Genomic DNA, 15,057 nt, shown 5'->3' with positions numbered 1-15,057 from the left:
GAACCCTACACATGCCCCACTGCTCACACTTAGCTTTCTCTAAGAACTACTACTTTACAGACATGTAGGCGCCAAAACAAAACCGGACAAATGCCAGTAGGACTCGCGCTCTGACGGTTCTGTGCAAACTTAATTATGTATATAGACAGATCAGCTATAGGTTTTGACGAGAGAGTTTGAGAATACCAAAACATGTAACATAAATGGCCGTATCTTTTGACTGCGTTGACCTACAGGCTTGAAGTTTTTATACCGCCAAGGAACCGTAGGCCTTAGTCTTTGACATAAATTTCAGTTTGATACCTCTGCCCGTGGCTGAAAAAATGATGTTAACTGGCGGACGACAAACTGATCCTATAAAGTTTCCGATTTTACCGACTGAGCTACTGAAACCCAAAAATCGATAAAAATGAGTAATTCAATATGACATTGATTATTATTTTAATTTGTCTACCTTGATTGTAATCGTACTTCTGATTTAAGGTAATAGTATCAATTTTTTGTTTTACAACAAATATTTATCGTCGCGTTTTTACATATTGTGGTGTGCATCTTTCCTAATAGCCCGAATTCGAGTATAAGAATAACAAACGTTCTAATTAAACCTTCGATTCCACCCATCAGATTAGTCTCGTCCTGTTCCATAAAAAAAACGAAAATCGGAAGATTTATTACAGTCGTTACTGTACAGAACGTTATTTCCTTTATAAAGGAAATTTTTGTTGGAATTTTCATAGAGAATAAGTTTATTCCATTCAAATACGGATGAATACAAAACAGGACCACGCAAATCTAAGTTTTGTATGTAGCTTATAGTTTCTGATATTTCTCCCATATATGCCATCTGAACATGGATACCCTTCGTGACTCATACGATTTACCGCATCTCGATATTCCTTAGTACACCAGAAAGTATACTAAAATATACTTAATTATGTTACAGTTTGAAGGTAGCCAGATATTTAATATGTATTAATTAAATAATCCATAAATGATATACTTAATGATACTGCAGGTGAGGTACAATTAAATAAATGCCTTAAATTTAATTTCTGTTGAGCAGCAAACGTGGCCATCCTTGTATCAACATAAACGCTTTGATGAGTTGTTTGGCTTACAGCTACTCACGCCCTCAGTCGTGGTTTGCTGCGTCTTCTAGGTGATTAGTAAAAATATTCGCCATTGTTCCAGAAATACTTCAGCCCGTGGCCAAGGGACATTAACTACTAATCTTTCTATGTGATCAGTGAATACAGCGGATTAATGCAACCGCTGCATTGCTTCTCCCTCCTCGACCAACAACGAACGTTGAAGCTCCTATTATACAGGATATATTTCTCCCCTATGTTTTTAATTGTAAAGAAGAAAGGTTAGTCAAAGTAAAAGATTCTTCCGTCGCTACTTGTTACAATGACTTCATAGTTACAGATGAAAAGTACAAAAATGTGGATGTTCTAAAATTCTGTTTAGGACCTCATTTTTAGTATTCACTGATCACCTAGAAGGTTTAGTAGTTAATGTCCCTTGGCCACGGGATGAAGGATTTCTGAAACAGTGGCGAATGTTTTTACTAACCACTCAGAAGAAAATTTGAAGAAATGGATTAGATTATTTGTTATAAACGATATGCTGATGACATGTTTTTGCTCGTGGAAAATGTAATGAGTTCTATGACAAAATTGACTTCACACTGGGCACGAATGTAGTAAACGCATTAAATTTTTGTACCTACAATAAATGAGAAACAATAATTTGAAGTATAACGGAAACGATCACTCTAGATCGCAAGAATTATTTGTTTATTAGCTCTGGAAACCTGTTTGTCTAAGCGGCAATCTTCAGACAAGAAGCACCTTGATGACGTCTGGAGACGGTTCACAGTGCTGCTGTGCTATCAAAATGTACCAGTCGACGGCCGTCGATTGTCGACTGTCGATTGTTAACCAGTATCATTTGTTATGCACAGCAGCTCCATGACCCAACTCCACACTTCATTAAGGAGCTTCTGGTCTAATAATTGTCGCTTAGATTGAAACCATTCACCAGAATTAACAAACAGATAATTGTTGCGACCAAATTGAGTGTTTCTGTTACACTCTAGCATAGGATCGCTGTCGTTTTACTATTACATTAAAAATTATATAATTTGCATGCCAATAAAGTCTTCAGAAAGCCCACTGCAACAGATGTCGTGATTTCAAAGGAATCGTGCCAGACATGAACAGGCAAAGAAGCTGCATCCAGATGTTTAGTGCACAGGGCGGCTGAGTTGCCAATGGCTGCAGACGAGTGTCTAAAATGAGTTAAAAATTACTAAGCAGAGAGCACTGAACAACGGTTATGATATAAATATTATGAATCGGCTAACGAAAAAGGAAGATAATAAGCTAAGAGCTGAACAAGTCACGGATAAAATGTGGATTGTCACTGCGTCATATTACGGTAAAATCTCGTAGTAAATGGTTAATATATTCAGTCCTTGGAATGTAATGTTATCATTTCAAGGGAGAAACTTAGTGAGATACTGATAAAACATGACGTTGTGAAGGAGAAGGGTAAACTGGGGCAAGCAGATGTTTATAAGATGCATTTTTCATACGGACGCAAGATTAATTGTCCTGGCTGCGGAACATTTTTGACTAGATATAGGTAACATACAGATGCTTTTAGGTGAGGCAGCAATGAAAAATCAGGAAGAGTAAAGAATATATACTGGGACATGTCTCGGTAGCTGCGCATGTTAATGCGACCGGTAGTTATGCTGGCCCGGAATCCAATGGTTGATGTTTCGGCCAGTATGGATGTGGTTTTCAAAATGTTCAAATGTGTGTGAAGTCCTATGGGACTTAACTGCTAAGGTCATCAGTCCATAAGCTTACACATTACTTAACCTAAATTATCCTAAGGACAAACACACACACCCATTCCCGAGGGAGGACAAGAAACCTCCGCCGGGATCAGCTGCACAGTCCGTGACTGCAGTGCCCTAGACCGCTCGGCTAATCCCGCGCGGCAATGTGGTTTTATGGAGCTTTTTCACATCCCAGTAGTGAATACCTGACTACTTCCCATGTTTTGCCTCAGAGACATAGACAAATGCTCTACAACGTGCTCCCATGCTGGCCATAAGGTTGGTATGGAGTTCTTGTGGTAGGACAGGCCAATTCCATTTCTCAACCAGTGCAGTTAAAAACTGTTGGGTGGTCGTCGGTGCATGTGGACAAACTACAGTACATCTCCGCAACGCATCCTACATGTGCTCGATACGATTTAAGTCAAGGGGACGGACAGACAACGTCATTCGCCGAATTTCCTCTCACTCTAAGAGCTCCTTCACCTGCGATGTTCGATGCGGTGGCGCATTGTCATCCATAAAAATCAAGACTAGCCCGAATGCATCCCCTAAAAGACGCACAATGGGGAAGGAGTACAGTGTCATAATAATGTTCGACGATATTCCTGGGTGTATTAATTATTCTCAGCATATGAGGATACGTAATGCAACCACAAACACTGTTGAACACGATCGTTTTGGTTGCCCTGGTTTTATGGTTTGGGGAAGCATAAAGTTGCATGCATGTACGTCCTGACCTCTTAACGTTTGAACATGGTACACTCACCGGTCAATGTTGTTATGACACTGTAATTCTCCATGCACGTCTTTTTTGGGGTGCATTTGGCCTTAAGTTCATTTTTAAGGATGACAATTACCAAGCACTTCCCACTTTAAATCTATCAGACCAAATAAGATTTTTGAACGCAAGGATCACATGGACTCTATAGGGTATACACTGAGGTGACAGAAGTCACCTGCTACGGTCGCAGGTTCAAATCCTGCCTCGAGCATGGATATGTGTGATGTCCTTAGGTTAGTTAGGCTTAAGTAGTTCTAAGTCTAGGGGACTGATGACCTCAGATGTTAACTCCCATAGTGCTTAGAGCCATTTGAACAATTTGAAAAGAAGTCACGGGATACCTCCTAATATTATGTAGGACCTCCTTTTGCCCGGCGTAGTGCAGCAACTCGACGTGGCATGGACAAGCAGAAATATTAAGCCATGATGCCTCTATAGCTGTCCGTAACTGCGAAAGAGTTGCTAGTTCGAATTATGTGCGCGAACTAACCTCTTGTTCATGTCCCATAAATATTCGATGGTATTCATATCGAGCGATCTGGGTAGCCAAATCATTCGCTCGAGTTATCTGGAAAGTTTTTCAAACCAATTGCGAACAATTGTGGCCTGGTGACATGACATTGTTGTCTGGGAACATGAGATCCATTAATGCCTGAGGATGGTCTCCAAGTAACCGAACATAACCATTTCTAGTCGATGATCCGTTCAGTTGTACCAGAGGACTCAGTCCATTCCATGTAAACACTGCCCACACCATTATGGAGCCACCACCAGCTTGCACACTGCTATGTCGACAACTTGGGTCCATGGCTTCGTGGGAACTGCGCGACACTCAAACCCTTATATCAGCTCTTATCAACTGAAACCGGGTTTCATCTGACCAGACCACGGTTTTCCAGTCGTCTGAGATCCAACCGCTGTGGTCACGAACACAGGAGAGGCTCAAAAATGGTTCATATGGCTCTGAGCACTATGGGACTCAACATCTTAGGTCATAAGTCCCCTAGAACTTAGAACTACTTAAACCTAACTAACCTAAGGACATCACACACACCCACGCCCGAGGCAGGATTCGAACCTGCGACCGTAGCAGTCCCGCGGTTCCGGACTGCAGCGCCAGAACCGCACGGCCACCGCGGCCGGCCCAGGAGAGGCGCTGCAGGCGATGTCGTTCTGGTAGTAAAGGAACTCGCTTCAATCGTCAGCTGCCATAGCAAAATTTCTCCGCATTGTCCTCACAGATACTTTTGTCGAGCGTCTCACATTGATTTCTGCGGTTATTTTACGTAGCGTTGCTTGTCTGTTAACAATGACAACTCTAAGCAAACGCAGCTGTTGTCGGTCGTGAAGTGAAGGCCGTCGGCCACTGCGTTGTCCGTGGTGAGTAGTAACGCCTGAAATTTGGTTTCGCGGCATACTCTTGACACTTTGGATCTCGCAATATTGAATTCCCTAACGCTTTCCGATATGGAAGGTTCCATGCGTCTAGCTCCAACTAGCATTCCACGTTCAAAGTCTGTTAATTCCCATCATGCGGCCAAAATCAGATTGGAAACCTTTTCACATGAATCACCTGAGTACAAATGACAGCTACAACAATACACTGCCGTTTCATATCTTGTGCACGCGATACTAAAGCCATCTGTAGAAGTGCATATCGCTATTCCATGACTTTGTCATCTCAGTGTACAGTTTCGCATATTAGGTTTCAATGTACAGATGTAGTTCTCAAGTACAGCATTTAGAAGGAATCGCCTTAAGGAAATACTTGAATATACATGGTCATAATCGTGGCCATTGTCTGTTATAGTCATAATTACCAAAGAAGGTTATGGTAATAAGTATGGTCCTAGATATTCACGGTCACAAGTATAGCATTAGACGGGTATTTTATTTATTTACTTTTTTGTATCTGGCTGCCGACAGTAATAACATGAGGAAGAATGAACAACAGGTTTTGTTTAAATTACAGGTAACAGGCTACAGTGTAATACATAAACAAATAAAATAGTCACAAGTATGACCTATCTTAAATAAGTGCTTAAGTATGACCTTGATTGGTATGGACGTAAGTAGAGTCTTGGACAGGAGTGGTTGTAAGTACGGTCTCTGTCAGGTATGATAAGAAGTAAACTATTGGTAAGACATGGTCATATGTAGGTCCCTGGTGAGATAGGGACTAAGAGTACGACCTTGGTCAGATACGGTAGTAAATAAAAACTTGGGAAGGTATAGTCACAAATGTAGCCTCGGACAGGTATTGTGATGTCGTCAGTCATACGACCACACCGCCGCCTGAGAGATCGATCCGCCGGATGCGATTCTCTCGATAAACGGAACAGAAGAACGGCTGTGCTAGCCAAAGAGTATACAGCCAGTCGCAGTACTTATGCTCGCCACGAGGCGCCACTAGGCCACTTCATGTGTAGCAGGAGTGTAGCGCACTTGTGCCAATCTACAGTTTGTAGCCGCGCTCAGTGCTCAGCCAGCGCCGATGTTAGTCATCGTCTGCAGCTCAGTCATTGCTGCTATCAAGTCTTTGTAGCCCAGTGGCAAGTTAGTCTTCATATTCACCGGATTCGACATTCAAGATTACGAGAGATTAATTCGTCACTGCAAGATTTATGACTTGAAAATTATGTCATTCTACAGATGCTTAGGCTAGTCACGTCGTCTGTAATTGTCAACCAACAGATGATGGACTACAACAAAGTAAAGTAATAAATACTTTCTTATTTTGTATTCCTGCTAATTAATTGTGTTTTCCTATTGTAGCTACCAAGCAGTCTTGGCATAGCATAACCCACGTTTCCACTTTCTTGGCTACCTCATGTTGATGGACTCGGTTATGGTGGAAGATAGAGAGCTATCAGGTATTATCATAAGCATGGACAGTGCAGCCCTCTAGAGTTATAGTCATGTATATGGCCTTGGATTGGTATGGTCATAAGTAAGGCCTTGGTCAAGTAGGGTAAAACACAGACTTGGATAATTATAGCCTCAAACAGGTGTGGTAATAATTATGGCCTTGGGCAGGTTAATCATAAAAATAGCCTTGTACAGGTATGGACATGAGTATAGCTTGGCGCAGGTATTCTCGTAGATATGGTCTTTGCCTGGCATAGTCGAAAGTACGACACACTCAGTACTTTTAGAGGAGAACAGACAGGTACTTGCTAAAAAGCTTACGTTCAGTACACTATCTATACCTTCTAAACTGTTATTCTTATGGAAGATCCAACCAGTTTTGCAACTGGGTCGAAAATTTCTTGCCAGGCAGAGGCTCTAGAATCCCAATATACACTCTTTAGTGAAGTAGGAGCCAATACTTTGAGTCACATTTGCAGTGTACTGTGCTAGGTGACGCTCATGTTTGGCTTCTTAATGAAATGTGGAACATCTATCCATCACCATATGTGAATCGTTCTATAGCTTTGACGTCCCACAGTGTCCAAGCCATGGATTTTCGGATATGGATTCCGTCTTGAAAAATAATCAGTACACCGTTCTACTCAACATACGTAATGTTCCGCAGGCGCAAACCATTCGTCATCTTTACGTCGATGACTAATGTGTTGCATACCTCATCAAGAGGGTGTACTGAAAACCAATGCCACCGAATTTTCTGCGTGAAAACTCTAAACTGTTTTTAAATAAAACAAAAATTAGTAACATTCTCCATCTCTGTTCTTTATGTGTATTCTATTTCTCGACGCAGTCACCCTGGGGACGAACACATTTCTCACAAAGGAGACTGGTCTGTTGATACCGTCACTGTGGAATGTTTGACTTCGTTGACTTCGTCACAACCTCACCTCTGCTCGCACTACTTCATCATTATCAAAGTGAAGCCTTCAAAGGTGTTCCTTAAGTTTTCGTAACAGATGAAAATCGGATGGAGCCAAGTCGGGAATGCATGGAGAATGTTCGATGACAGTGAACCCGAGGCGTCTGGCCATTGCAGATGTCGCAGCGCTCGTGTGTGGTCTGGCATTGCCATGCTGAAGGAGAGGATGCTCCATGTGTGGATGAACTCTTTGAATTCGAAACGCGATTACGTCATACTGTTTCTCAAGCACCGTCAAAGTTACGTTACAGTCCGCCATGTTACACACTACAATTCGGAGCAGTATAGCGGCAGAGGGTTGTAAATACGTAGACATGTAGAATGAAGATGTAGAATGTCTATGACGTTTATTTTATTTCAACACCGTTTTCAATCTTTGACTCCCCACAGCGTAGAAAACACTCTTATGGACTGGGATCCTCTCTTGAGAAATGGCCAGTTTGTCGTGCCTCACACTAAGTTTTGTCGGTGATCTTTTTGTACATCCAGTATAAGTCGCACTGCAAATAACTGCCACGCTATGCGGAAAAGAGGTCCCACGCAAGTCCACTACCAAGTGTAGAAGTATGAAACCGGAATTTGGTTGCAATAATTACACGTTTGTATTTTGAAACTGATAAGCAATATTTTATTCAAAATAATCTCCATTTCTGTTTATACATTTCTTCCACCTCTCCGGCAGGCTATGAATGCCAAGCCAGAAAAACAGTTCTTCTTTTGAAGTGAACCAGTCAGCGAGCCACTTTCGTACATTTTCATACGAACTGAAGCATTGTTCAGCGAGAGCGTGTCCGAGTGATGCAAATAGATGATAACCGAACGGAGCCAAGTCTGGGGAATAAGCTGCATACACTAGTATTTCCCAACTGAACGCCTCCATCGTTTTCCTAACCAGTTTTGCTGTGTCTGAGGGCATTATCGTGAATCAATATGACTTTCTTTTGTCTTTTTCCATATTGCTGTCTTTTTCACGTAATACTCGATTTAAATCGATCATTTTCTGTTATTATTAATCAGTGTCAACGCTTTCACCAGATTTTAGCACCCCATTATAGATGATATCCTTCTAATCCCACCAAACACAGAGAATTGTCTTCTTTCCAAAGCGATTTGGTCTTGCCGTGGGTGTCGATGGCTTTCCTGGATTCACCCATGATTTATGACGCTTAGGATTCTCAAAATATATCTGTTTTGCATCACCTGTCACTATTCGATGGAGAACGACTTTCGTTTGTATCTGGCGAGCAGCATTTCACAAGTGGTCTTTCGACTTGTTTGCTATATTTCATTCAGTTCACGCGCAACCTATTTTCCGACTTTCTGCACCTTTCCCATAGCTTCCAACCAAAGAGAAACGGCTATCCGCGTCACATTCAATTGGTCTGCGAGTTACTGTTGCGTTTGAATATCATCTTCATCCATAAGGCCTGCAATTCATTTTCTTCAAACTTCTTCGATGGTTTCCCGCGCTCGTCGTTTCACACGTCAAAATCACAACTTTTGAATTTTTTGAACCCCTCGAAACACTGTGTTTTCCCAACAGCATGTTCGCCGAAAGCTTCGACAAGCATTCGATGAGATTCTGCAGCAGTTTTCTTCGAATGATAACAGGAAACTAGTGCTGTCCACAGATCGTTGTTCGTAGGCACGAAACTAGACATGTTTACCGGTCTGAAACAGATACCGATTTTTGAATTTGGGTTACTGGATGCTGACATTCGTCGTCAGCCGTAAAAGAAAGCAGATGGCGCTGCAGACGCGAACTCACGTGCCCTACGCTGATGGCTAACACCATCTATTGGGAAATTCCGGTTTCATACTTCTACACCTGGTATACCCTAACAGCTATAAGGAAACTCATGACTCAGGCACGGTTCGTGTGTTTGCTTCAGCGACCGTCATATCAAGTGCTCTAATTGTTGACCCTGAGCACCGATACATGATGATCTTGAGCAGCGATACATACTACAAAGCTCTTCCGGACAGACAGTACTGCACTTTGAATTTCATCTGAACTTATCGCATCATAGGTCCGTGTGATACGGCACTCCATATCTTCGGAGGTCGACGGACTGTCCTTGCAGACCTCTTGTTTCAATTTCATCCACAGATAAACGTCGAGCGGCATTAACTTTGGTGAGCGTGAGACCATTTTCTGTCTCCTGAACGACCAATCTAACGCTCTACAAAATAATGTTCTTCTGAGAAAATCTGTAATATATATAAATTCCATACGTTGCGCCGTTTTCGAGTTATTTAGTATTGAAGTTAGCCAATCAGATCGTCGCGCGCGTAAATTCAAGTTTCAGCTAACGAGACAAAGCACTCCTGGGGAACACCGCCCCTGGCAGGGCGCTTGAATGCGAGCGCGTGACGCCCCGATTGGCTAAATTCTATGCTAAATAACTCGGAAACGGAGCAACGTATGGAATTTCTTTCTTAACATTTGTGTCTCAGTACAGCCTGCCCTGTAACATCCCTACAAGCATTTCACACATTTTCTGACCACCCTGTATATATATACACTCCTGGAAATTGAAATAAAAACACCGTGAATTCATTGTCCCAGGAAGGGGAAACTTTATTGACACATTCCTTGGGGTCAGATACATCACATGATCACACCGACAGACCCACAGGCACATAGACACAGGCAACAGAGCATGCACAATGTCGGCACTAGTACAGTGTATATCCACCTTTCGCAGCAATGCAGGCTGCTATTCTCCCATGGAGACGATCGTAGAGATGCTGGATGTAGTCCTGTGGAACGGCTTGCCATGCCATTTCCACCTGGCGCCTCAGTTGGACCAGCGTTCGTGCTGGACGTGCAGACCGCGTGAGACGACGCTTCATCCAGTCCCAAACATGCTCAATGGGGGACAGATCCGGAGATCTTGCTGGCCAGGGTAGTTGACTTACACCTTCTAGAGCACGTTGGGTGGCACGGGATACATGCGGACGTGCATTGTCCTGTTGGAACAGCAAGTTCCCTTGCCGGTCTAGGAATGGTAGAACGATGGGTTCGATGACGGTTTGGATGTACCCTGCACTATTCAGTGTCCCCTCGACGATCACCAGTGGTGTACAGCCAGTGTAGGAGATCGCTCCCCACACCATGATGCCGGGTGTTGGCCCTGTGTGCCTCGGTCGTATGCAGTCCTGATTGTGGCGCTCACCTGCATGGCGCCAAACACGCATACGACCATCATTGGCACCAAGGCAGAAGCGACTCTCATCGCTGAAGACGACACGTCTCCATTCGTCCCTCCATTCACGCCTGTCGCGACACCACTGGAGGCGGGCTGCACGACGTTGGGGCGTGAGCGGAAGACGGCCTAACGGTGTGCGGGAACGTAGCCCAGCTTCATGGAGACGGTTGCGAATGGTCCTCGCCGATACCCCAGGAGCAACAGTGTCCCTAATTTGCTGGGAAGTGGCGGTGCGGTCCCCTACGGCACTGCGTAGGATCCTACGGTCTTGGCGTGCATCCGTGCGTCGCTGCGGTCCGGTCCCAGGTCGACGGGCACGTGCACCTTCCGCCGACCACTGGCGACAACATCGATGTACTGTGGAGACCTCACGCCCCACGTGTTGAGCAATTCGGCGGTACGTCCACCCGGCCTCCCGCATGCCCACTATACGCCCTCGCTCAAAGTCCGTCAACTGCACATACGGTTCATGTCCACGCTGTCACGGCATGCTACCAGTGTTAAAGACTGCGATGGAGCTCCGTATGTCACGGCAAACTGGCTGACACTGACGGCGGCGGTGCACAAATGCTGCGCAGCTAGCGCCATTCGACGGCCAACACCGCGGTTCCTGGTGTGTCCGCTGTGCCGTGCGTGTGATCATTGCTTGTACAGCCCTCTCGCAGTGTCCGGAGCAAGTATGGTGGGTCTGACACACCGGTGTCAATGTGTTCTTTTTTCCATTTCCAGGAGTGTATATATATGAGCTGAAACGTTTGTGGGACAAAAGTTGCATGGGACAATGGGGACCATAATATGAAGTTGGTTTTTTGTTGCTAGGTGGAGTCGCGTCAGAGATATGAATGTCAACTTTGTTTTTTTTGAACGGAATGCTATAGTTTGGTACTTATTTTCTGATAGCGGCTATCGGGACGAATCCAATGATGTGTAACAGTAAGGTCTTTGAAGGTCACCGAAGGTCAAAAAGTGGAATGAACGTCCATTTACAGAAGGTGTTCGAAGTGATGACCATTGGTATCAGTGTAGTGCTGTGCAATATTCTTATCATGGATTCTGTGGTACTCCTTATGACATCGGCACTTATCGAAGCACATGCTTTGACAGTTCTCTCTCGCATATCTTCAGGTGTAGTTGGAACATCTTTATAAACAATATCGTTTACGAATGCCCACAAGAAAAAAATCCAGAGGCGTGAAATCTGGCGAACGGGCCGGCCATGACACATCTCCTCTGTGTCCAATCCAACGATTTGAGAATTGTTTCTGCAACTTATTTCTGGCCATCATTGAAAAATGTGCCGGACACCCATCGTGTTGATACCACATTTTGTTCCTTGCTCCTAAAGGTATTTCTTCCAATAACATACCTAATATTTCTTCTATGAATGTGGTGTACTTCCTACCATTAAGATTTCCTTTGATGAAATAGGAGCCTATAATTCTGTCCTCCAGAATCCCACACCACACATTCACCGACCACGGTTTTTTGGGTGCAACTTACTGCAGCCAACATAGATTTTCAGTTGCCCATCAATGTATGTTATGCAAATTAAGATTTCCATGGTTCGTGAATGTAGCCTCGACAGCAAATAAAATCAAATTAATAAATGTATCATCCGGATTGTATGCGACGCATACAATCCGTACCAGTTAATTCTTGGTGGAGACTGATATGGTAAGGATGATATTTATGGCGATGCAGAACACGAACAACATTACTCTGGTTCATGCCAGATTCCCTTGCGATTTGACGCTAACTGACACAAGGATCTCGAACCACAGTGACAAGAGTACCAATTTCCGTTTCCTCATCAGTAACTTTTTTTTGCCGGAGATGTTTCCGATGCGTTAAAGATCCAGTTGTTCTGAATTTATCATACACATATTTAAATGTGCGACGTGTCGGGTGAGTACTTTGGGGATATCTTTCAACGTATAAGTCTCTAGCTCTCACTGAATTTCGTTGGCATTCTCCGTAAACGAGAAGTATATCGACTTGTTCTTCGAAGGAATACATCATTCACATTCTCCTGATTCGACGATACAAGTTCAAATGGCTCTGAGCACTATGGGACTTAACATCTGAGGTCATCAGTCCCCTAGAACGTAGAACTACTTAAACCTAACTAACCTAAGGACATCACACACATCCATGCCCGAGGCAGGATTCGAACCTGCGACCGTAGAGGTTGCGCGGTCCCAGACTGAAGCACCTAGAACCGCTCGGCCACAACGGCCGGCCCCGTTAAGAGCAAAATGATTTTTAAAGTGGAATTTTACGATCGCGTTCGTCGGGGCGGTCCCAAATTAGACTATTGTGATATTTGTTTTACCGAAATATATTAACAGAGACAGAAAAGCACCAAGAAAAATCCGTACTCCAACGGCAGTTACTGAGCAGCGCTGCTGCATGGCGGTAGCAGTCAGCGCGGGCGTGGGCGGTGCTCTCGCTGCTGGAGTAGAGGTTATTCTTGGTATTTTACTGTCTGTGTTGTCCGCCCCCACAGGCTAGTGGTCAGCGTATCTCACTGCCATGTAGCGCACACGGGTTCGATTTTCGGCCGGATCGGAAATTTTCTTCGCTCGGATACTGGGTTCTGCGTTATTATCTACGCGCAAGTTGCCCAACGTGGCGTCAACTGAAAGGACTTGTAACGCAGTGGCCGAACTTCCCCAGGTGGGGACTTCCAGTTATCGATGACAACGGCCATTTCATTTCATTTCACCGTCCCTGTTGATACAGAATGATAAGTGGAATATCGCACTTGACTAATTTGGCACCGCTCAATCGAATAGGTACGTAAAATACTGCTTTAAAAATCATTTTGCTCGTTAAGGGAAACAAATCAACGATTTCTGTCGGCACCGGGTGTCTCATGGAGAACTTGAGCAGTATTTGTTTTGGCTGACTTTAGCTTCACATTGCAGACACGAAATGGCAAACATCTACCGAAACACCAGTAAAAATGCACCGGAGGGCCCATAGGGAGGACGCCCTATATTTTTCTGTACGTGTGTGTGTGGGGTCTCTGGTCTTTTGGACATATCCTAAAGAACAGACACCTTGTTCGATCGCCGGCCGGAGTGGCCGTGCGGTTCTAGGCGCTACAGTCTGGAACCGAGAGACCGCCACGGTCGCAGGTTCGAATCCTGCCTCGGGCATGGATGTGTATGATGTCCTTAGGTTAGTTAGGTTTAATTAGTTCTAAGTTCTAGGCGACTGATGACCTCAGAAGTTAAGTCGCATAGTGCTCAGAGCCATTTGAACCTTGTTCGATCCAGCGGCCATATAACTAAATGTCAAAGGTTTTTAATGACGATAGCCGCATTTAGGCATTGAAAATTAGCGCCAGACCTGAACTCAAAAGCTTATTTCCCGCTTTACGCGAGCAAGAGGTCGGGCGTAGTGTACATCTGCACTGAAAGAAGGAATCGTTGGTCAGCGTCAGTATATTGATATATAATGCGGTAACCAGGGACTGCAAGAAGGGCTTGTGGTTAGGTGTCGTTACGTCAGCGTGCTCGGATGGACGAGGAGGTAAAGCGGGTAATCCGGGTTCGAGGCCCGGTCCTCCACAACCTTTCACATGTTTCAAATTTTACATCTTCATGCCAAATGCGGCTAACATCATTAAAATCTTTGTAAAGTTTCTTATTTTGTTAAGGAATGGCCGGGACATCTATCATGTTAGTACCACATGGATTGCGTTATATCTAATGGTATGTCTGCCAGTACTTGACTCAGCATATCTGTTTTGAACTACACGTACACACGAATGGTATCTGAGTGAAGTCTTTGCATACCTTTGTTACAGTGGGTCAGTCCTCTGTTGGACACCATCTCTTGACGGCGGGAGAATTATTTGTGGAGCTGTAATCTTATTACTGGTTTATCAAACTCCAAACATGTTATGCTATTAGAGTCTTCTTCGAAGGTCCTTTCCAGTCCTACGAAAAAAATATGTATTTCAATTAAAAATGGCGTTGTCATAATTCGGTGACTCGACACGTCAAAAGTTCTTTGCATACATCATAAATTTCGCCACATGTGCACTATAACTTAGTGAAAAGCTCACCTCCACATATTTACCGTTCTGGATGTATTTCGGGTGGCCCGTCTTGGCTACTTCGCTCTCCACAAGCGGATATAGGTTGCACTCTATAGTTTTCTAGATACTGACGAAACACTGCAATGGAATCTGTAATATTCCGTATATCTACTTCTCGTCACAACTGAGAAATGGGTCACAAAAAACACATTGTTCGTGCTTAGAAGCTTTTAGTACACGAGTATGTTTACAACCCTCAAACACTGTCGATTTTATCACCTGTCTGCATAGTAATAGCTTTCCTTTAACGTCTGA

This window comes from Schistocerca piceifrons, chromosome X (assembly GCF_021461385.2).
Source record: "Schistocerca piceifrons isolate TAMUIC-IGC-003096 chromosome X, iqSchPice1.1, whole genome shotgun sequence".
Lineage (NCBI taxonomy): Eukaryota > Metazoa > Arthropoda > Insecta > Orthoptera > Acrididae > Schistocerca > Schistocerca piceifrons.
Note: the sequence above shows the minus strand (reverse complement) of the source record.